General features: G+C 39.3%; 1 protein-coding gene and 1 long non-coding RNA gene across 3 annotated transcripts in view; one reads left to right on the top strand and one right to left on the bottom strand.

Moving 5' to 3' along the window:
* The window catches only part of grm1a (glutamate receptor, metabotropic 1a), a 67,952-nt gene that overhangs the window by 15,893 nt on the left and 30,446 nt on the right, over window positions 1-21,613 (top strand). The window lies entirely within an intron of this gene.
* The window catches only part of LOC141801608 (uncharacterized), a 38,726-nt gene that overhangs the window by 11,499 nt on the left and 5,614 nt on the right, over window positions 1-21,613 (bottom strand). The window lies entirely within an intron of this gene.

Below are 21,613 nucleotides of genomic sequence, written 5' to 3' on the forward strand. Positions count from 1 at the left end.
TATGCCAGAGTTTTGTTTACAGCTCTTTTCCCAGAGTGTTAGCACAGCAGTTAAAGCTCCTGTAAGGATTTTTCAGCTGGTTTTAAAAACAGACCAAACTGCAAATTGATACTTTTTGGGGCTTTTATATCAAGCTAAACCAATGGCAACAAGTCGACTGTTTCTTTATGGTTATTTTTAATGCTTTAAACTGCTGATGTGGGGGTAAGTGGTGGTCGTCCCAACTATTAAAGAAAGCAGAATAAGGTTTTCTGTTGTTGTTAGCTAGGGTCAGCAGGAATTTCTGTTACTTGTTTGTAAACACAACATTCAAACTGGGCTCCTCCTCCTTGGCTCAGTGCCAGCAGCAGCACACACCCACAGCTTCCAACTGTGACCACGTGAACACACTCACTAGCCCAGCAACCACCTGCTGCATCACGTTTCTCGACTCGAGAGAGTGTGCACCCGACTTAGCATGTTAGCACAAGCTAATCACAGGTATTTGACACATAACTGGTTAGCAGAAAGCTAACTTGTGTCGCTCTTTGTCCTGCTAGGAATGGGAATTGATAAGATTTTGTCAATACTGATGCCCTTATTGATCTGCTTATCTTTCTGATTCATTATCGATTCCCTTATCAACTCCTGTTGTGATTTTTCTACACAAAGTAGCTTTACAGGTTTTCTGTGTCAACATTTAATTGAGTTTATACTGTAAGTGAATAAAATGTAATTGGTCCCTGAGTCTGGATATTTCTGGGGATAATTATGCAGAAACAGGTAAAAATTGCACACGATGTGACGGTGATGTACTGTGTTGTAATTTATTAGTAATTCAAGTAGGCCATCTAGTGTCTCAAAGTGGTTATTGCAATGGTTTAAGTTGTTTGGAACCTTTCCGTAGTTTTGGAGTCAGCCATGAGCTTTTCATTAGCCTGTTAGCTTTTGACATTTGAAATTTTCAGTATTTTTTACAAAGAGTTGATGTGATATGTTTCTGTGATGAAAGTTGAAATTCAATTCTGAAGCTGAAGTTATACTGATGTATGCTAACTGCTAGCATATCAATGCAGTTTCCCATATGCGTTAGAATCAGGCTTGCACTATTTTGTTATTTTGGTAAATAAGGTGATTTAAGTAATGTTCATTTTTTTTATGAAGTCAGTTCTTCAGTAAAACTTCAAGCTGGAAATTCTGAATCAGAGTTTTCTTGGGAAACGTTATCTAACTGCTAAGCTAAGATATCAATTCTCAACAGGAACCGGTTTTCGATTCCCATCCCGAGGTACTGCTCTCCAAGTTCATGAAAGCTAGTGAAAGTCGAGCCAAGCTTCACCCTTGTTTAGGAAAGAGCTTTATCTCTTTGGCGTTTTGTTTCACTTTGCTTTTCTTCTTTCGTACTACGTCCACTATCTTAGCTTCTCTGATTAGCTTCTTCCACTTGCTAATCAACAGGCAAAGCCGCTACCACACTGGGTGCTCTGTGATTGGCTGATGTAAGCATGCTTAGTCTCCACCCAGAAATGTCCTGGAACAACCAAAACATCAACATCCAGGCAGAGGAGGGGATTCAAGGCAGACGCAGACACTAACACACACATGCAAAGAGGCATGTTGTTGTTTTTTTTTAGGAAAATCCTGTAGACTTTACCTTAAAGGTGGATTAACTTATTTTACTTTATGGCAATTTCACTTTGATAAAAAAGCATATTTAACTGTGAAGTTACATCTTTTGTTTCGCTAAGGTAACATTTTTAAAAATGGGAATGCACCTTTAAAAGCTAAAAAAGTATTTCACCAGTTTTAGCATTGCTTTTGTTTTTTTTACTTATTTTTTAAAAATGAAAATCAGTGTTAACCCTTGTGCGCCCCATACTGTATTGATGTAAAACTGATATATTTAGAAAAAAATTATCCCAAAAATCGTTCAATATTAAATAAAATGTCAGGTACCATTGATCTAACTCAGGTGGTGATTCAATATTTTTTCAATTTCCGAGAGTAAACATTCAATAACAAGCAAGGACTATTAGCGCAATCATTCAAATGTCAAAGCACAACATGAAAATCCATCATCTGCTTCCTTCAATAAGTAGTGTTTGGATAATTGTGATTTATGAGACCAACCCCTGGTTTCATGATCGTTTGTGATGCTATCAAATGAGAACCTGAAATGTTTTGTTTGTGGAAAAATCTTTGGCAGTGTAGTTATTTTTCTGCATAATTTCATAAACTGAGTTTGTCATCAACTCCATGCTGGCAGACAAGTAGCTGCGTAAACTTCAAGTAGGCGTGCAGAGAGTTTTCAATCTGAGGGCTTTTGTTTTCTCCGCTCGGCTAACCTGCTCTTCAGACGAGGACCAGGTGTGGCGGCGGGCTCGACCCACTTTATCCCTGACCTGCAGACTCCACTCTGCATCACTTCAACAATTTACTCCCACTCTGCTGGGCTATTGTCAGGCAGAGGGGCTCTTGTCTTTCTCTGTGTGATGTCAATCATGGTTTAGCCAATCAGCTGTACACACATACAGACGCATTACAAGGCATCATCTTTTCTAAGCGTGTGCTCCTCTCTGCAGTCACATGTTCCAGACGGATAAACATGTTTGTCTCATCATTTCACGCAATCAGATCTTTATTTATATCACTTTGTGTCGCTCTGAATACATTTAATCATCCTCAATCAGACAGATTCAGCCTTGACATCACAGCCACTTGACAATAAGAGAGAAGAGTTCTGCTTTTTTTATTTAATAACAACTATTAGTTTGCACAACATAAAAAGCTATGGAAGCCAAATACTGATGAAACATAGGGGAAAAAAAAGAAGTAAATGCTCTGATTCAAAAAAGGAGTGAGCAGAAGCGTAGCTTGTTAAAGGGCTCTGCGTTGTTTGAGTCCAACTCTTTATGACAGCACCACGCCGGCTGACGAAGTTTGGAATAACAAAAGAGAGACCTGTGTTTTTCTCTGCTGAAAACGATTTCTGTTATTAATTCTGTAGTAGGCACATTTTACAACAGTAGATGCAAAAACACTTGCATACATAACTGTTAACTGCTGCAGGGCTAGCTTATTACATAGCTAAGATACACGGAAGCTAGCCTGAAAGCTAGGTAATAAGAAAAGAGTAAATTTGTAAATATTTCAGTTAGTTAGAGAAATTTCCTGTCTCAACTTGGGCCAAACCATCCAAACAACAGCCAAAGGTAATATTGCTAAAAGAGATAATTTACGGCTAACTGGGTTTTCCTTCTCTTATGCTAGCTAAATAAAAGCTTCTTAAGCTAAGTTGCAATTTATCTCCTGGTTAGAATAAGTTAAATAAATAAAAAAAATATTGCAGTGGCTCCTCGTAGCTTTGAAAAAACTTAATTGAAGTAAAGAATTTTTATTTTCTTTTTACAGAGGGTTACAGAGATTTTTATTCTGTGTGGACGGTTTCATTTAACTGCCGGCATGCCGGCTTAATATACATGCTTGATGAGTGGCAAAAAAAGAAAAATAGAGTTAATCGATATTATTTAAAAAAATAAAATAAAATAAAATTGTTTAAAATTTTGGAAAATTTATTACATTTCAATTTTATTTTGATTTTTGCAAATATTTGAATTTTCACACATTTTTGACAATTTTTGCAAATATATTACAATTTAATGCTATTTTCTAATATTTGCCATTTTTAAAATTTTCACAAATTTTTGACAATTTTTGCAAATATTTAACAATGTAATTTTATTATTATTTTGCATACCATATAATTTAAATATTGGCAAATTTATTACAAATAAAAAAACTAAGACACACAAAAAAACTTCTTGTGGGGATTATCATTTACTTCACTTTTTACTTTTTACTAACTATGAATAGAATTTTATCCACTTAAAGTCTTTATTGTGAAGATAAAGTTGACTTTGTGGCTCTGAAATGAGGAAAAATGGCTCCTATGAAAGTAAAGGTTACAGACTCCTGGCGTAGACCTAGCCAAAGTCTAGCTTAAAGAGGCGTTTCTATGTGATCTTTTGTTTGTGTTGTTTTAAACAACAGCGCTACGTAACTTTACTGATAAATACCTTACCTAGTGGTGTTAAAAAATAAGTTGAACAAAGTTGAACAACAAAGAAAATTTGTTTCAAATTAAACTCACACCTGGTTAAAAGTCACATCTTGACGACATTGTGCTTGAGACTCCAGGCTAGAAGGTGGCGCTGCAGTCCAATTAAAACAGATCCTCCTCATACCGTCTTTAACTCTCACCCTTCTGGCTTAACATAAATAATATATGCCCATTTATACACATATGTTCATATACATATACAAAAGTTATAAACAGATCTTGATGAAATTTTCAGGAAATGTTCAAAATGGGATCAGGAAGAAGTGGTTAAATTTTGGAGGTGATCTGGATCACCATCTGGATCCAGGGCTTTTTTAAAGGATTCTTTATCATTGTGAGATAGGGCTGTTTTCACCATATGTGTATATAACTCTGCCATAAATGGTCGGATTGCTTTGCAAAACAATACAAGACAAGGTCACCATAATTTCTGACAGATGTTAAAGTATGATCAGTAGATCCTGGTAATATTCTGGATACTAAGATCCAGAATATGAAATATGTACTGGGTCATCATAATTTTCAACACGGTCAGGAAACAAATTATCGTACAAACCTGCAACTAACACCAAATTGTAGCAGACAGTCTGCTGAAAGGGAGTATAACATTAAAGTCGGACTAAATAGTCCCTATTGCCAATTTTCTGTAGGATGGTGAGTGACTGTAATGAAGTTTTCCCTATGGAGACTGAAAAGTTGTCTGACTTTGTAAAGCAACCATAAAATCAATCAAGAATTCATTCACCACTGTGTTTATATAAAACATTACAATCCTGTAACACAGGAGCAAGACGAGGGAACGCTGTGTGCTATACGCTAGTGTACTGATGCTGTAAAAGGGCTTCAGATTTCTCGCCTTTTATTTGCCCACAGAAAGCATTACACACACACACACACACACACACACACACACACACACAGAAAGACTCCCAGGAGACGGCTCCACTTATTATAACAGCTCCACCAGCAGCATGTTGCTGTTACTGAGCACTGACCAGCGCTTTGTGGATCTTTTTTGAGGTTTTGTTCGTCCAGATATTTTGCCTTGTTAACAGTGTAATTTAAGAACCGCAATAAGAAATCCAGACCATAATATTTGGCCATGAAACCACTTTTCCATAACTTGTGTTTAAAACCAACACATCTGTGTTTGACCACTGGCTGTGGGGAATTACGTAACAGGGCCACTGGGAAGAAAATGAATGTACCTAGCAACAGCTATCTGATGCAGGCTGGGAACACTAATCATGATTGGATGACAAGTGTGACATCAATTCTCAGATAAATAAAGAGTTTTCAAAAACTGCAAACAACTGAAAGCATGTGAGAAAATTTTGATCAGTCCCTGCTTTCATTTAATAATCAATATCACTCCCACAAGATGATGTTTTTTTCAAGGCTGATTCCAACTGACTGATATTTGGAACTAAAACACATTTATTATTGGTCGTCATTACTTATAGTTATAGATAAATATGTATGATAGTGGAATAAGGGAATTTTTTTATCTCTAAAAACTTTATTCCTTTTACAGTTTGTGTATGTTTCAACCAGCTGTAGGAGGGTTATGATTTTTATATTAGTAAACATAGCTTCAGATGTATGGAAGCATATTTAGGACAAAATTCAATTGAACATGCAATACAGGAAATACATTTTTATTTCAAGAATATAGGCCCAATATTTGAGTCATAATTAAAATTAAATGTCAAATATTCAATTCTCATTTTTATTTTCATCTTTAAGACTGAACTTTACTCAAGTTAAAATAAAAAGGGTGTTTCCATTTTCACTTTCAAGAAATGGATCCGCTAACAACTTGACATAAGTCAAATGATAATGCAATTAAAAAATATACATTTTTATGATTAATTTCAGCAAGCACATTGTGTGACATAATCCAAATGAAAAGGAAAAGACCATTTTTATTTCCAAACAGGCTCTCAGACCAACATGTAAATGATGAAAAGGCTGTAAATCTGCTTTTTAATGCCATAAAAGTCTGTTTTTACAGCTGGGTGTGTACGCGACTTCCTGTCTTTCTGCAGCCAGACTCAAGCGGATTCTCAACGAACAGAAACTTTTAGCACTTCCACATAGACTTCATTATTACTGACCGGATGTTGCCCCTTGGTTGTACCTAATCTTCAACAGCAGGTGGCGGTGTATATGTGCCACACTGCAATAAAACCATCAAGTACTGCAGTAGAAGTACTGTGAGACGGGGGGAATTATGGAGGTGAAGCTGCCATCCCGTGCAGGACGCCAGTGAATATACCCTAGTTCCATCAAATTGGACCATATCTCAAAAAGTTACAAACCTATCGTCATGTAGCTTTTAGGAAATGTATGTGTATATAACTCCATGTTAAATGGTCGGATTGCTTTGCTAAACATTACAAGACAAGGTCACCATCATTTCTGACAGATGTAAAAGTACAATCCAGATCCGGCAATATTCTGGATTCTAAGATCTGGAATATGAAATATGTACTGGATCATCGTGATTACATTTTTGGATGTGATCCGGATCACAGTCTGGATCCAGGATTTTTTTTTCGCAACATGTCCACAGACTGGCTCTTCTTCTGTCTCCACACTGGTTCTTTTACCTTGCCTAAAGAAACTTTCAGAAAATGTTTGTTTTTTTGTTCATTTTGCTAGCTTGTGTGGTTTGGCGTCAGAATTTAGAATCAAACAATAATTCTAACTGAAATAATGTAAGTTGAGTATTTTTATGGGCGGCCCGATACCATTTGACCCATGGACCAGCACCAGTCCACGGCCCAGGGTTTGGGGACCACTGGTTTAGAGGATATTAAGATTGCGAGTTTGCCTAATTAGAGGCACAGCTCAGGTCACGTGACTGAGGGGCACCTGATAGCTATACTCAAAGCTCTTGCCACTACCAATATGGCTGCGATAGCCGATCTGCTTCAAAAATCTGTTTCAGAAACAGACAGGTGACATCAGAGAGACCACGTAAATTAATTATACAGTCTAGGTTTGAAATGTGCTATAGGGACGATTATTTACCTAATTACCTGTTTGGCTTTGAACAATGTAACTCAAAAAGTAACCAAAAGATCTTGATGAAATCTTGAGAAAATGTTCAAAATGGGATAAGGAAGAAGTGAATAAATTTTGGAGGTGATCCGGATCACTGTCTGGATCCAGGACTTTTTTAAAAGATTCTATATCATTGTGAGATAGGGTTGTTTTTACCATATGTGTATATAACTCCACCATAAATGGTCGGATTGCTTTGCAAAACAATACAAGACAAGGTCACCATAATTTCTGACAGATGTAAAAGTATGATCAGTAGATCCTGGCAATGTTCTGGATACTAACATCTGGAATATGAAATATGTACTGGGTCATTGTGATTAAAATGTTGTGATCTGGATCACAGTCTGGATCCAGGATTTTTTTTTCGCAACATGTCCACAGACTGGCTCTTCTTCTGTCTCCACACTGGCTCTTTTACCTTGCCTTAAGAAACTTTCAAAAGATGTTTGGTTTTTTTTGTTCATTTTGCTAGCTTGTGTGGTTTGGCGTCAGAATTCAGAATCAAACAATAATTCTAACTGAAATAATGTAAGTTGAGTATTTTTATGGGCGGTCCGATACCATTTGACCCATGGACCAGCACCAGTCCACGGCCCAGGGTTTGGGGACCACTGGTTTAGAGGATATTAGGATTGCGAGTTTGTCTAATTAGAGGCACAGCTCAGGTCACGTGACTGAGGGGCACCTGATAGCTATACTCAAAGCTCTTGCCACTACCAATATGGCTGCGATAGCCGATCTGCTTCAAAAATCTGTTTCAGAAACAGACGGGTAACGTCAGAGAGACCACGTAAATTAATTATACAGTCTAGGTTTGAAATGTGCAATAGGGACTATTATTTACCTAATTACCTGTTTGGCTTTGAACAATGTAACTCAAAAAGTAACCAAAAGATCTTGATGAAATCTTAAAAAAATGTTCAAAATGGGATAAGGAAGAAGTGATTAAATTTTGGAGGTGATCTGGATCACCATCCTGATCCAGGACTTTTTAAAGGATTCTTTATTATTGTGAGATAGGGTTGTTTTCACCATTTGTGTGTATAACTCTGCCATAAATGGTCTGATTGCTTTGCAAAACAACACAAGACAAAGTCACCATAATTTCTGACAGATGTAAAAGTATGATCCAGATCCTGCCAATATTCTGGATACTGAGATCTGGAATATGAAATATGTACTGGGTCATCATAATTTTCAACACTGTCAGGAAACAAATTATCGTACAAACCTGCAACTAACACCAAATTGTAGCAGACAGTCTGCTGAAAGGGAGTATGACTTTTTTTTTTTTTTTTTTTTTTATTTCGAACATGAGGTCAAAGTGAAATTTCTGTCAAAGACAGGAACAAATACAAACAAACAGACATTATCTAATCACATATTCGAAAAGGCGTGGGATGAAGTATAAACTTATTAATTCCCACCCCTTTACCAAACAATTAATTATAAACAGATGCAGATGTTATGCACTCAAACATAGACAACTATGTCCACGCACCCTTGTTTAATGCTTGGACATTGCAACAGAAAACTTCTATCCAATTAATTAATATAATCAAATTAAGTAATTATAATTTCAGACAGATATACATAATTCTCATACCATCATTATATTTTAATAATAACCATATAATATTTTCAGACTCCTTAATTCTCTTCATTATGGTATCTTGCAAATATCATCATTTTGTACATTTTTTTAAAACTTGTTCAAAATGATGATATTTGCAAGATACCGTTAACATTAACAACATTAAAGTAGGACTAAAGTGTTGGTGACAATCACAATATGTGTGGAGGTGGAGGTCTGAGCTCTCTGAGTGCTTTTCGAGTTCAGTAAAACTCATCAGTAATCTCTAAGATTATTTGCTGATATAAATTACTGTCCAAATACCTAAAATGGTCCCCTTATAATTTGCAGGGTGATAGTCAGACTCAATCTAAAATGGGAATCAGCGTTTTGCCACAGTGTCAACAGGTAGAGCGCCAGACTTCAATGGACTGACTTTATCTTGTCTGTATTCATCACAGCTGAGTGAGACATCTTCATACAATGGTCTTATTTGCTTTTGTAGGCACTTCTACGAATTGTGTGAGGAAAAGGAAGGATTTGGGTGCAACTCCGTAAAGCAAGCCAGCTGTTTGCTTTATAGGAAGAGCTCAACAAGTGCTGCTCCTGAAAGGAAAGACAAGAAACTTGCAGTCGTCTGAGCCACGAGGGAATCAAAGCTCACCACAGCGACATCTCTGTAAATTTAGTGAAGTTTACCAAACTTCTCCATTTGAAAAACTGCATCCTTTTGTGACCTTTTAAAGGGAGAAGAAGAAGAAGCTGTTCCAGGGCCAGGCTTTAAAAAGGGAAATACAGCACACACACCTTATTCAGCTGAAGCAGACACTTGTAAAGTGTTTCCAGTGCAGTGAAATGAGCCATTTGAGTGATTCATAACTGTATTCTTGATTTGTTGTGCGTGAATGTGGATGGATAATTCATTGTCTTGCATGACAAGCCAGGTTTAGAGTAAATTTCTGGATCCTGGCTAAATTTCCGCCTACTCTGTTACATAAAGAAAACGTCTGTGAAGCCATCCCTGCAGCTCAGAGGGGTTTGATCACCTACTGTACGTCTCTTATGAATGGCAGCGTGGCGTGAACCCACCCACCCATTTGCCCGGCTGCTCACGCTCTTTGCAATTAGCGCCATTCGTTCCCTTCCTCCTCGTCTAATGCTGCCTGTTGTTACCAAACATCATTTGCATAAGCTGCTTTTCCACACTCATTCCCGACACTGTCTTCCACAGACGGTTTCAAGGCTTCATTCTGTGGTTTTTCCTTTCTGAACGTGTCAAAACGGACACAGAGACAGGAGCGTGGATGTTCTGGTCATTAGCAGGGCATAGCGCTGTCTCTTGGCTGCAAAAAAAAGCTAAAAATTCATCCCGTGTTGTACGTGTTCTGCCACATTTTGCTGTCCGCCTGGATTTTCCGTAACAAGGGAGACGAGATGGGGGGTTCGCTCTGAGCCTGAATAAATGAAACATTCAGGGCGTTTGAGAGAAAAAGAGAAGGGTTGTGGAGCAACACATTTATCTGCCTTTTTCCTGTCATCTCCCAGGCTTTCATCTCCTCCTCCCCATCGCAGGAAGGAGAGTGCAGAGGATGTGGAATTCTGCCTATTGACTTCTTGTTGCGTGTAATTTGGCAAATAGCAGGGCATGAGCAAAGAAGACACTTTCACTCTGTGGCAACACTGCCAAAATAAAAGGGTATTTTTCTCATCCAGGATTGCAGATGTACAAAGGGTGAAAGACGGATTTGGCTGCTTGCTTGGGGTTTAACCCGTCCTGTATGAAATCTTCTGAATAAAATGTGAAAGCTGTTTGGATCACACGATCAGGAAATTTGAGAAGCAGACTAGGTTTAATTTTAGGAGCTTGATGGAGATTATTGTGGAAAGGGTGAATTAAAAGAGCTTTTCACACTGCAGGTGTGTTGAGCCTCAAATCAAATCCATTTTTCTGATCATACACAACACTCCTCCTCCTCCAACCATCAGGCTTATCATGGATTAATCCCACCATACGTGTATTTTAAAAAACAAATTTTAAGACTTTTAAAGACCTAACGTAACAAAATTCATACTTTTTGACTCAGCCTTTAAAAAACAAAGCATAGTACAAGAGGACTACTCCAGATCTGTGCAGTACTGAGCAAAAAAAGAGAGTACAGGTGTTATCAAAGCGCAACCTCCGGTCTGAGAATGTGAGACAATGCTGAAGTGCTTAAATCTGCTGTTTCTCAAGTGTTCGCTTGTAGCTGGCTCTGAAAGTACAGGAAGTCACAAACACACCAAGCCAAAAAAAGCCGTTTTTAAAGCAGAAATTAACCTATTTACAGCCTGGTTCAAAAAACGTCTCCTGTCTGAGTCACTAATTTTACCACCACCTACCAATATGGCCGCGATAGCCGATCTGCTTCAAAAATCTGTTTCAGGTGACCGGGAGACTACGTCCATGTTTTATACAGTCTATGGTGCTGTCTGATGATCACTCTATTCTCAAGAAACTACGGTGGCCAGTAGGTGTCAGATGATAAGTAAAAGCAACAACACTTATGCTAACACCACAACATAAAAGAAGTTAAGGGGTCAGTTACCCCAACACACACATATAAGATGTGAAAGTAAGCAAATGATTGTTTTGTAACTTTAGCTATAATGAATGTGGCTTTGATGCTAACTCTATAAGCCAAATATGAGACGATGACATATTACTGCCTTGCCACCTTCTGCACTGGAAAAACTGAAATCTTATCAAGTTTTTTTTGTCTTATTTTCAGTAGGAAATATCTTTTTAGACTTAGCCAGGACAATATTGAAAAAGTTTCTTAATCTCATTGAAGTTTTATCTTGTGGGTAAAAAAGGTTAAATAAATAAAAATGAAATTTTTTTGTTTGTTGTTAATTGTTGCTAGTGTTAGCTAAGGCCTAGCCAAAGCCTAGCTTAAAGCAAGAATTGAGTTAGCACCTGTACACAAGAAAAAACTGAAATCTTATCAAGTGTTTTTGTCTCATTTCCTGTAAAAAATGTCCTTTTAGACTTAATATGAGCCACATTTGCCGCACCAGTTCAGAAAAATGTCTTGTTTCAAGTTTTTTACAGAGAAAAATGAGGTCTGAATTGCTTGGAACAAGTTAAAAAAATCTGCCAGTGGATTGAGAGAAAAGTTTCTTGTATCGAGATATTATTCTAGTTTCAAGCAAATTTTTTTAGCACATTTTTCTTTTTCCACTGACAGATTTTTTTACTTGTTACAAGCAATTCAGACCTCATTTTGTCTTTAAATAAGTTGAACGTGGCTAATGTCAAATATAGCAAGACAATATTTACTTGAAATAAGACAAAAACACTTGGTAAGATTCTGTTTTTTTGCAGTGTGGCCCAGAGTCTCACACAACCACAACATGTGTGTTTGTTTTGGAACAAATTTTCTTTGTTCAAGTCAACTTTTTACTGGATACAACGTAATGCGGTAAGGTATTTATCAGTACAGTTTCGTAGCACTGTTGTTCGAAACATGACAACAAGCTAATTTTGTAAGTTTGTGTCATACATTAGTAGATCGGTGCTACAGCGTATCCGTAGGCTAAAGTGATGACAAGCTACCTGTCAGTTCGTACAAGGGATGTCCTGATACAGATTTATTACCTTCTGATCCAATCTGATTTTCTCATATGTTTTGCCAATACCAATCAATACCAATCAATCAATGCCTTTCTCTGATGAATCCCGTACTCCGTTGGGTGATTTTGTTGTAAATGATGAATCGCATTTGTTGTATTAAAGTGAGCCCTGTTGGTACCTCCTTGAGAAACACTCACTTTACAAATGTTGTAAGACGCTGTTTTACTATCATAGTTTTACAAAGAGAAGTAGTCCCACACAGCGGACAGGTTTGCAACGTGGTTTAATGATTTCCGATGTTATCCAATTTAGAGGTTGGCTGATATGGGTTTTTTGGGGGCCGATGCCGATGCTTTTCAAATTTGGGCAGCCGATGCCGATATGCGTAGCCGATTTTTCCAATTTGATATTCAGGCCGATTGTTAAATATATATTTATCACATTTTTGTGAAACGCAGCAATTTCTGAGCAACTAAAAGAAATCTATTACAACAAGTCGTGTCCAGTCCTCTGAACATTTATTCAGCTTTCAAAACAATGGAATATTTTGTCTGAGTAAACACACAATGTAACAAGCAGTAGTAAACATTCACACTCTTCTTAAAATGTCAAAAAAGAAATTTAAACTTATTAATACAATTTGAACAAAAGTATGTAATGTATCCAAGTGGTTCCACAAGTTTGAGGTGCTCATCTTTTTTGTGCCTGATCAAAAATTGCGTCATTTTATACAACGGATCAAAAATCGGCTTTTTAAAACGAAATATGGCCGATGGCCGATAGAGACAAATGTCCAAATATCGTCCCGATATATCGGCCGGCCAATATATATCGGTCTACCTCTAATCCAATCCTCCAAAAATAGCCATATAAGGGACAGATTAGCAATCAGTGTATTGGATCGGGACATCCCTAACAAAAACCAAGGTAGCTGTTACCGCCAGAGCTCTTAATAGGGTAAAGGAAGTAACATAAGCCAGGTGTTAAGGCAAATTAGGAATGTTTAATGAAAATAATGGCAGAAGGGTAGATTGAACTGAGATTTATTCATCAAATTAAATCTGGTTAACAAACAATCTTACAACGGAACAAACTTTACAACCGATCTTGGAGGGGGTAACAACTCTGACAAATGTCTCTACTAAAGAGCCGAGCTCGGACAGGCCTTACGGGCGACAGACCACCGCAGGTCAGCCGCTCCCGCCCCAAACTCCAGCCAGCCTTTTGAAACCTTCCCCTCTGGTCGAGCTCTGCTCCTTATTGGTGGACGCCTAGTAACCCCCAATCACCTGCATCATCTGGCAGCCAGGGAAGAGGGGAAAAAAACCCACACTCCTGGCGCACGCACACACACTCAGAGACACATACTCAGCAGTACACACCAGAGACCGGGACCGTAACAGTAGCCAATGTAGGGAAGCTAAAATTGACGTGAGTCGTCCGGCTAGACTTGGTCGGGAGCCTTGCCGCACCATTACGGGCTAGCTGAAAATGGAGGAGAGAAGATTTACTGAGGCCAGTGAAAAGTGAATTACAATAATTCGGACGGGAAGAAAACAAAGTCATGAATGATCATGAGTGTTTACCCATGACAGGTGGTCACTGGTAAAGTTTTGGAGCACACCAGCAGCTCATGCTATGGTCATGTATGTAAGGTGAAGAAAGTAAAGACTGTTTGACACAATGCTGTCCTTGTTTGGTGAGAGCCAACTGGGTCAAGCCATACTAGTTTTAAGCTCAATATAATTTCTTAAGCAGAGCTGGATTTACTGTACAGCTGAAATAAAACGTCCTGTGTGCTGCTTCTCCTCCAGTCGCCATGGAGATTATGTTTGGGCTCATGGCAGAGTTGGTGTGATTGTCTCACTGCAGATCTGTCACTCAGTCTGTCAGCAGGGCTCCAAACAACAATAGTCCCTTCTTGGCAAATATGGCTGACATCTGAAAAATTCCTCCCAGCAACAACAGCGACAAAGGTTGTAATTATAAGATAAGCACACGGTGTCTGCGCTCATTCAGCACAGGAAGTCTGCTCGTACACACATGGAGACTACATTCAAGTTGGGTCAGGATTCGTGATTGCAGCTGTTTGTGTTCCTGCGAGCACAGGGAGCACGATGAGCCACGTTTGAATATTTATAACACGCCTCTGATGTTAATTGAAAGCAGCCACACATTGTCAAGGACATCTCTCTGTTTCCAATTGATGCCTTGTGTTCCCTGTGCGAGGATGGGCGAATGACACAGGGGTGATCAAAAATAGCACGCCGGCTTTACATCCGGACACAGTTGTCACATGGTTTGCAGATGCTGGAGTGATTTCTTGTGCACACAGCTTGTGTTCTGACAAAGTGTGTGGATGTTAACATGTTTACAGAGAAAGACTCTGGGAGGAGGGGGACCGGCGACGGCTCTTTGACCTCAAAATTATTAGAAAAACTATACAACCCTGGTTGGATGACCTCTTATTTGTCAATGACAACATTTAAATAATTTTTTGTAAAGTTATGTAATGATATTGTCTGATAATCCAACTTAAATCTGGTACAGCAATGTACAAAAGGGAAACATTGAGATTAGCAAACATTTTCACAAGCTAACAAAAACTTAAGCCCCGTTTCCAAGTCACACATGTTATGGCGCGTCCAGCGACCGGCGGTCCACCTGGACCGGACTGCCGCACTGAAAGTCCGGTTTCCATTTATTGTTCAAAGCAAACAAAAAAAATCCATAGCAGGCAAATTTTACAACAGTAGGGGCAAAAACACTAGCTTACATAACTGCTAGGGCTAGCTTATTACATAGCTAACTAGGTAAGCTAAGCTACAGAGAGGCTAGGTAAATATTTCAGTTAGTTGGAACGATGGCCTGTGTCACTATCTGAGAGAAATGTTAGCTTGAATGTGGCTAAATGGCCCAAACAACCCACCATAGATAATATTGCTAAAAGAGGTGTTTTACAGCTAACTGAGTTTTTCTTCCCCTTTGCTAGCTAAGATAATAAATGATAAAACATAATTAAGCCTTATCTTGGATTAGCTTAACTTAGCTTAGCTTAGCTGGCCCAAGGGCTGGAAACCCAATTAGCAGTGAAACAACTTATGCTAGGTACATGTACATTCCTTGCTAAAGTGATTTTGGTGAGTATTTGGGCTTTTCCAACATTGAGTAACACTAATAGTTGTTTATTAACCAAAAAACATTCATAAGCCATTAGCTACTGTTGTCTTAAAAGAGCTACTAGCTAACAAACCTTTTTTCTTACTTAAAGGTCCCATATTCTGCTCCTTTCCTGCAGTTTAATATGGATCATTGATGTCTTCATGAAATGGTAGTAACATGTTTTGGTCCAAAAAGCCAATAAATCAAGCACAGCAGCATTGTTTCCAGGCTCTCATAGCCCCTCTGTTCAGAACGCTCTGATTTAGTGGGCGTGGCCTTCATATGTAAATGAGCCACCGCTGATACCGCCCCGCTCTTCAGCGTCACTGAGAGTGGTGCCACGAGCTCCAAGTGCACAATGTTTAGAAAACAGCGAAGCTCGTTTACCGTAACATTACAGGCTAAAACAACAGGCTAACTACAGATTAAGTTAGCATCCTGAAGCTAACACAGAGACAGGGGGGACACTGAGGAAAAGCTCTTCCATCTGCTCCACAGCACACAGCATTTAAAATACTCACATTTCCAGGGTTGGAGGATGGTTGGTAATGCGCCTGGATTCAGGACCAGTCTATTGGCTAGCCCTCTGTTGGACTGTCCAAAGTTGGAAAAGCAGTCGGCCGTGAAGTGACTAGCACACACATGCACAGTTTTACTGAGTGTAGCTGGAACATTTCCTTGATAAATGAACTCTAGACACTTAGTCTGTCTTCTTCAGAGATGGGAGGCTTGTGCATGGAACTATGTGGCTGTTTACAGCCAAAAACAGAGCAGAGCAGCGGGGAGGGGGTATCTGCTCCGGTGGACCAACCAGGTCAGACTTGCTCCTGATTGGTCAAAAAGGGAAATCGCTGATGTCCGCAAATCACCAAAATCTAAACAGCTTGTTTTAGGTCAGGATTTTACATTCACAAGCTCTACTGAGTGCAGGTTTTGTCATGTATTACCCCTGGCAGCACACAGCCTTCTCTGGAAAAAAAGTTTGATTCTTCTTTGTAAAAAGACTGGGAATGGATCAAATCTTACTTTGACCGCAGTCAAGAGATGTTTCAGCAACTGTGGCAATGAAAGGCCAAAATCAGTCCGAGTTGAGGACATGTTGGATATTTGCTGTCGCCCTCTTCTATCAATAATGATGTTGGCCTTTTAAAGGTTTAGATGACAGCACACCTTGATAAATATTCATACATGAATTTGACGGATTGAAACTGAGATCTTGTCATCCATCAGTCACTCCTGCTGCTGGTATCGGGATCAAAGACTTTGCCCTGTAGTGAACCGACGTCCCTTGGTAGTAAAAGCAAAGAGGTTTCTCTCCCAGCAGCGCTTCCTGTCGATGTAGAGGAGACTGATCTCTCCACTCAAACTGGGGCATGATGAATAAGTAAAGGCAGCTTGGATGGGCTTATAAAGACTCCCCGGCTCACTCGGGGTCCTGCGAGTCACCTCAGGGGAGTCCTGCTGCTGCCGCTACTGAGCTAGCAAGCCGCCACCCCTCGGTTTAACCGGCAGAAATAAGAGAGGTTAAGGAAAGTGTGGGAAAATGTCAAACTGCCCCATCACTTTAAAGTCCTTAATTGCGCATTGGTTATAAATGGACCCAATAGCTTAGCATTTACTTATTTCTAGCAAACAATAAAGCTCCATAGTAGTCAAATTTTAAAGAGGGGGGCAAAAACACTAGCTTACATAACTGCAAGGTTAGTTTGTAACATAGCTAACTATGTAGGCAAAGCTACAATGAAGCTAGCCTGAAAGCTAAAATAATAAAATTGTAAATATTTCAGTTAGTCAGAGCAATGGCCTGTCCAAACTATCTGACAGAAATGTTAGCTTGAACGTGGCTAAATGGCCAAAACGACCTGCCAAGTACCATCACTGAAAGAGATTTTTTATGGCTAAATGCGTTTTTGTCCCTTATGCTTGCTTAGATAGGATATAATAAAACTTGACTGACTCTTATCTTAGATTAGCTTAGCTTAGCTTAGCTTAGCTTAGCTTAGCTGGCATAATGGCTAGAAAACCCAATTTGCAGTGAAACAACTCTTCTACAGTTTCTACAGTTTCATTTAGCAGACGCTTTTGTCAAGAGTGACGTACAACACAAGCAAGAATTTAGACTGAAGGAAACCTAGTAAGTGCATTGTGGTACAACTATCAACAAGCCAACAAACCAAGATAAATTGCTGCAACAATATACTTCAAACTTCAACAACATTCAGTAGTCGTGCTGAAAAATCAATAAGAGCTGAGTCTCAGACCCTCTGACTCATTCTACCCCTGAGGGCAAACAGGAGAAGGCTCAGATTAAGGCCTAAGTGTTCCTTGAACAGATGAGACTTCAGACATCTCTTAAAGTAGAAAGGGACTCTGTGGATGCTATAGAGTTAGGTAATTCATTCACCATTAGGGAACAACAGAGGAGAAGAGTCTGGCTAGTGATTTGGAGCCACACTGGGCTGGGAGCACCAGGCGTCTTTCACAAGCAGAGCGTAGTGGGCCAGAAGGAGCGAGAAGAACTCTAATATTAGCTACATGTACATTCCTTGCTAGAGTGATCTTGGTAAGTATTTGACACTCATGAATGATTATTAACCAGAAATCTTACAAGAGCTACTAGGTACCATGTTTAGGTCCCCAAACACATCCTTGTAACTAAAGTAGGCGATTTTCCATGCTGGACATGAACACAGCATTACAAGGTTATATATTAAAGAATAAATAAGTCAAATTGAAAAACAACAAAAAATACTATTAAACAAATTAATATTTTGTACCAAACAAGCACAAATGAGGGCTGAAAATTGGTACCATTGAGTACCGGTACCAATTGCCAGGTACCGTATTGTTTCAAATGTGAAAGGTACTCATCCCTAAGGCAAATGCTTTGATTAATTTGTATTTCCGGCTGTTTCTGGTGAATTGTTGCGTCTGTTATGGGCGACCTTGTATTATGTTGTGTGACTGTTGTAACATATGTCTGAAACCCTGTTTACTTCTGCAGTCTTGGCCAGGACACTTTTAAAAAAGGTTTTGTATCTCAGTAAAGTTTTATCTTCTGGTTAAAAAAAGTTTAGATAAATAAAAAAATATATATTTTGTGTCTGTTGTTAAATGCTGCTGGTGTTAGCTAAGGCCTAGCCAAAGCCTAGCTTAAAGCAAGAGTTGAGTTACCACCTGTACACTGTAAAAAGCTAAAATCTTATCAAGTGTTTTTGTCCAATTTCCTGTGGTAAATAACTTTCTAGACCAAATATGAGCCACATTCACCTGACAAGTCCAGAAAAATGTTTTGTTTCAAGTTATTTAAAGACAAAAATGAGGTCTGAATTGATTGCAACAAGCTAAAAAATCTGCCAATGGAACAAGAGAGAAGTTACTTCTATTAAGACATTATTCTAGTTTCAAGCAAATTTCTGAATGTGGGTAACATCAAAAATATCTCAAAATTTTTTACATAAGATTTCATTTTTTTGCTGTGTAATCATTTCAAGCAGCTATTTAAGCTAGGAGGTGGTTGAATGCCAACATCTACTGTGGTGTGATAGGAGCTAAGGGGTAATAAATTTGTATTCTACCCCACTGAAGCACATGTTAGTTACTGGAGTGGGTTAGAGAAAAAAATAGTCACTGCATCAGTTTTACCATGTTTTGTTCCCCGAAACACAAAAACCAACAAACATTCAAAGTACTTCCTAATGGCAACCTTCATTAATGCCTGTATGTAAAACCCTCAGGCTTCTTTTACTGCTGACAATGAGACAGAGCACAAACAGAAGAAAAAGAGACAAGCTGTAATAAGTGGAGTTAATGAAGTGTGTGTTTTACATCATAATCAAAGACTTACAGCCTGATTTTACTTTTAAAAAGTTATGTAATTCTCTTAATGAGACAGGTTGACATTTCCCAGACTGTGACTGACAGACAGATTAAAAGTTTTTCCATTAACTACCTGAACTTTTATTTTAACACTGGCAGAGAGCAATTAGGAAACTCTTGACTCCCCTATCCTCCCCTTCCCTCTTTTTAAAGTAACTCTTCCCATTCGGCCTCCAGGGGAAACAGCGCATGTGATTAAATCTCTGCCCTGCCAATTAATTCATGGCTTCATAAATATACAAATGTGCTATCAAACTGGAACTGGATCATCCGGGGGAGTCGGGGGAGCTCTCAGCCTACTTGCTGTTGTATACTGCTCTGTAAATTACCCAGCTGTTAGCACGCTGTGCTTCTCTAAACAATGCTGCACATCATCAAGTCACAGTAAATCTTCCAAACGCTCTCAGATCATTAATAAGCACGCGGCATCAAAGGAGCAGCGTGCGGCTGATTTTACTTGCAGAGATAAATATTGAAGTAAATGGTTCATCAGATGGGTTTGGAAAGTCAGGATAGCCTCTTGTTTCTCACATTATTTATGGCTCTGTTTGTTGATGTGTGTGTGATGCGTTCATGGGTCATACGGTGGATGTCTTACGGTGTCGTGGTCATGTTTATTTACCAGTCAGTGACTCATGTGTTTCATTCCAGGTTGTTGAATAAATTAATAGTTAATTATCTGGAGTTACTGTTAAAGCTGTTGTCTGTTTTAATTGGACTGCCTCGCCACCTTCTGGCCCAAACTGCATTTGTTTTGGAATCAAATAGAGATTGGATTGACACCAATTTTCTTAACTGTATACAATGCAACAAAGTAAGGTATTTATCAGTACATGTACGTAGCTCAACGGTTTAAAATGTGACATTGTAGTAGCCAGCTATATGTAGTGCTATCGGCAGCCTGGTGCTTTGACGTATCTGTAGGCTAACGTGACAACAAGTAAACATAGTTCAGAAGCCCACTATATTTAGCGCAGCTGGCGGCCTGGTGCTCTAAGACAGTGCTTCTCAAAGTGGGGTCCCAGGACCATAGCTAGGGGGTCCGTGGAATAATTTAAAAACAATAGTAAAAGTGAGCTACACCATTATCATCTAACGGTTGCTAGGCGCTACCCAAGTAGCTGCCTGTTGCAGCAGCTCTCTCGTCTTTGTCCGTTTCTTGTAATTTTTTCGTCTCTTTTTCGTCATCTTTGTATTTGGAGTGGATCATCACTTGGTATGGTTCATTGTCGGTCACGGACACCAAACTTTTTGTGGCTTCTGCGGTATTTTTTACTACTTTTCTCCTGTGTTTGTCTGGAGATCCTACATGTAACCATGGCTGCATTGTTTACATGCGAAATTAGCTGTTAGCAGCCTGTAGCATGTCAATGCTAACTAGTGTAGGGCTTGATGATTTCCCTCGAGCTGAGGAGGAGGAGGTGAGGACGACGTGCTGGTTCTCACGTGTGAGCTGGGAGGTGACGACGTGGACCTGTCCTTCCATCCATCGTTGTTGGGAACGTGGGATCTCGCTCCGGGGGATGGACGAGCTAGCTGTGCTAACCCAGCGGCATCATGCTGTTCACGGACGTGGCTGACGGAGCAGACATCGGACGCCGCGACACATCGGAGGAGCTTCGCCTGCTGTGAGCAGACAGGATCCAGGAGACAGAGACTGAACAGACTGCTGGGGAGGCTCAGTCCTGGACCCTGTGGAGGTGGAGACTGGCTGGGCTGGAGAGTGGTGGACGGGATGTCGTCATCTAATTTCTTATGGACATTTTTGCACTTTCTATACTCTTTCTTACTTTTGTTTTCTTAAATGCTGCGGTGACTCCTGAATTTCCCCTCGGGGATAAATAAAGTATTTTCTATTCTATTCTATTCTATTCTATTCTATTCTATTCTATTCTATTCTATTAAAGTCCGCTTTTGGTCCGGACCAAACAAGTGGACCAAAGGACTTTTCTGGTCTGAATACAGCCTTACTTCCTCTTCCGTCAGTCAGCTGAGACAGCTCTTGTCTTGATTGGCTTTGCTCCGGCACATGTGACATTACACACTGAGCATGCTCAGCTACTCTTGGAGCGCCCCACACACTACGGGAATTTTAGTCGCAAATATTAAACGGGTATCTACGATCTCTGAATCGGAGGCCTTCACTGGGACAAAATCACTCTGAACACACTTCACGCCACAGGAAAATCACACACAATGTCATTTGCAGACATCA

The sequence above is a fragment of the Halichoeres trimaculatus genome, unplaced genomic scaffold, assembly GCF_033239565.1.
Source record: "Halichoeres trimaculatus isolate MK-OKI-2021-1 unplaced genomic scaffold, fHalTri1.1 fHalTri1_scaffold_13, whole genome shotgun sequence".
NCBI classification, from domain to species: Eukaryota; Metazoa; Chordata; class Actinopteri; order Labriformes; family Labridae; genus Halichoeres; species Halichoeres trimaculatus.